This window comes from Rhinopithecus bieti, unplaced genomic scaffold, assembly GCF_001698545.2.
Source record: "Rhinopithecus bieti isolate Rb0 unplaced genomic scaffold, ASM169854v2 scaffold_23748, whole genome shotgun sequence".
NCBI classification, from domain to species: domain Eukaryota; kingdom Metazoa; phylum Chordata; class Mammalia; order Primates; family Cercopithecidae; genus Rhinopithecus; species Rhinopithecus bieti.
Genome location: NW_016811596.1, coordinates 509,254 through 512,929, shown reverse-complemented (window position 1 = coordinate 512,929; position 3,676 = coordinate 509,254).

Here is a 3,676-nt window from a genome sequence, read left to right as displayed (position 1 = left end):
ATATTATATATATATATATATTATATATATATATATAAATCAGACCACTTTTCTTTCCTAAAGTCTTCCAAATGTTTCCCATTGCATCTAGAATAAAATCTAAACTCTTTACTGTGGTTTACAATGCTGCATAGGATCTGACCCCTACCACTTCTCAGAGCTCCTTGCATTTTGTACCACTTTCTCCCTGCTCACCATTCCTGAGCCATTGGCCTTCTTTTTTTTTTTTTTTTTTTTTTTTTTTTTTCAGACGGAGTCTTGCTCTGTCACTCAGGCTGGAATGCAATGGCATGATCTCAGCTCACTGCAACCTCTGCCTCCCAGGTTCAAGTGATTCTCCTACCTCAGCCTCCCAAGTAGCTGGGATTACAGGCACCCGCCATCATGCCCAGCTAATTTTTTTTTTTTTTTTTTTTTTTGGATTTTTGTAGAGACAAGGCTGATCTTGAACTCCTAACCTCAGGTGATTGCATGCCTTGGCCTCCCCAAGTGCTGGGCTTACAGTCTTGAGCCACTGCGCCTGGCCGCCATTGGCCTTCTACCTGTTCTTCAGTCACTGAGGTGATTACTGCCTGAGAGCCTTTGTACCAGCTGTGACATCTGCCTGCAACATTCTTCCCATTGATTGATCTTCAGGTCACCAGCTCTTTCTTTTTTTTTTTTTTTTTTTTGAGGCGGAGTCTCGCTCTGTCACCCGGACTGGAGTGCAGTGGCCAGATCTCAGCTCACTGCAAGCTCCGCCTCCCGGGTTTACGCCATTCTCCTGCCTCAGCCTCCCGAGTAGCTGGGACTACAGGCGCCCGCCACCTCGCCCGGCTAGTTTTGTATTTTAGTAGAGACGGGGTTTCACCGTGTTAGCCAGGATGGTCTCGATCTCCTGACCTCGTGATCCGCCCGTCTCGGCCTCCCAAAGTGCTGGGATTACAGGCTTGAGCCACCGCACCCGGCCCAGCTCTTTCTTTTTAATCAGATATCAGCTTAAACATCATCTCCTCAGAGACCTTCCTCCCTGACCACTGAAAGAAGCCCACCATACCTCAGTATTCTCTGTCACATCACTCTGTCTTAATAGTCCTTTTCACCACTAGAAATTATCTTATTTATTGTTTGCTTGTTTATTTTCTCTTTCCCACCACCATCACTATCAGAATGTAGGCTCTATAAGAACATGGATTTCTTGTTTCTCTGCCTGGCACGTGATAGTGCTCAATAAATGTTTGTTGAGAGAACTGTAAACCAAAAACAAAATTCTAAGCCCCCCATCCAACTGACTGGATCCCTCATCTTAGCCAAGAGCATTCCAAAGTTAACCTCCAAACTAGTTAAGGCCATGATAGGAAGCGGGAGTTGGACATGCCTCATTCTACTCTCCGCCCGATGGAATTCAGGCACAGCTGACCAGCATTAACATTAAAACAGATTTTAAGACTGACAAAACAGACTGTAGCAATAAGATACCAACATGACAGATGGTAGGCCCTGAAAAAAAATAGAAGTATTTTACCCCCAAATATATTTCTCTGATGTATTTTGAAATGGCCCTACAAAGCTGTCTCTTGTGGGGGAAATCTACATTCTGTAGAGAATCTACTTCCTTTTCTAAGTCTTTTCCATGATCCAGGAGACAATTATCTAAGAGCATGACACCTTTCTAAGTCTGATAAGAAACATCTACAACAAGCTTGTTCAACCCACGCACCAAAACAGCTATGAATGTGGTCCAGCACAAATTCGTAAGCTTTCTTAAAACATTATGAGATTTCTTTGCAATTTTATTTTATTTTATTTTTTTTTTGAGATGGAGTCTTGCTCCGTTGCCTAGGCTAGAGTGCAGTGGCGTGATCTCGGTTTACTGCAACCTCCACCTCCCGAGTTCAAGCAATTCTCCTGCCTCAGCCTCCTGAGTAGACATGCACCACCATGCCTGGCTAATTTTGTATTTTTAGTAGAGACAGGGTTTCACCGTGTCAACCAGGTTGGTCTTGAACTCCTGACCTCAAGCAATCCGCCCATCTTGGCCTCCCAAAGAGCTGAGATTACAGGCATGAGCCACTGTGCCGGGCCTTGCAATTTTTTTTTTAGTATATTCTGTGTGTGACCCAAGGCAATTCTTTTTCTTCCAGTGTGGCCCAGGGAACCCAAAAGATTGAACACCCCTGATCTACAATCTATTCTCTCTCTCTTTTTTTTTTTTTTTTTTTTTTTTTTTGAGACGGAGTCTCGCTCTGTCGCCCAGGCTGGAGTGCAGTGGCCGGATCTCAGCTCACTGCAAGCTCCGCCTCCCGGGTTTACGCCATTCTCCTGGCTCAGCCTCCGGAGTGGCTGGGACTACAGGCGCTGGCCACCTCGCCCGGCTAGTTTTTTGTATTTTTTAGTAGAGACGGGGTTTTACCGTATTAGCCAGGATGATCTACGATCTCCTGACCTCGTGATCCGCCCGTCTTGGCCTCCCAAAGTGCTGGGATTACAGGCTTGAGCCACCGCGCCGGGCACAATCTAGTCTCTCTAAAGCCTGCTACATGGAGGCTTCATCCACATCATAAGAACCTTGGTCTCCACAATCCCTAACTCTCACCAAGACACTCCCGTCTATTAATTCCAGGTCTTTAGATAATAGCTTAACTCTTTCAACCAACTGCCAATCAGAAAATATTCTAATTCACCTATAACCTGGAAACCCCCACTCCGAGTTGTCCCACCTTTCCAGACAGAACCGGAAAAATGCACATCTGACATGTATTGATTGATGACTTATGTCTCCCTAAAACATATAAAACAGGCCAGGCACGGTGACTCACACCTGTAATCCCAGCACTTTGGAAGGCTGAGACGGGTGGATCACCTGAGGTCAGGAGTTCGAGACTAGCCTGACCAACACGGCGAAACCCCATCTCTATTAAAAATGCAAAAAAATCATCTGGACATGGTGGCAGGTGCCTGTAATCCCAGTTACTCTGGAAGCTGAGGCAGGAGAATTGCTTGAACCTGGGCGGCGGAAGTTGCAGTGAACCGAGATCGCACCATCATACTTCCAGCCTGGGGGATGAGAGCAAGACTTCTTCTCAAAACAAAACAAAACAAAGAAACCAAACTGTAGCCTGACCATCTTGAGCACATGTTCTTAGGACCTGTTAAGACTGTATCTTGGGCCATTGTCAGTCATATTTGGGCTCAAGATGAATCTCTTCAAATATTTTACAGAGTTTGACTCTTTTCATTGACAGAATGAAAAAAAAATGGATTGATATTAGTTTATAGGGCTGCCCTAACAAAGTACTAAAAATGGGTGGTTTAAAATAACAGAAATTGGGCCAGGCACGGTGGCTCACGCCTGTAATCCCAGCACTTTGGGAGGCCAAAGCGGGCGGATCACTTAAGGCCAGGAGTTCAAGACCAGCCTGGCCAACACAGTGAAACCCCATCTCTACAAAAAAAAAAAAAAAAAAAAAAAAAAAAAAAAAATTACCAAGGGGGGGGGGGGGAGGTTTGTAATTCCAGCTACTCAGGAGGCTGAGGGAGGAGAACTGAGTGAACCTGGGAGGTGGAGGCTGTAGTGAGCCAAGACTGCACCACTGCATTCCAGCCTGGGGGACGGAGCAAAACTCTGTCTCAAAAAAAAAAAAAAAAAAATTAAAAAAAAAAAAAAAAAAAAAAAAAAAAAAACAAAAATTGGAAA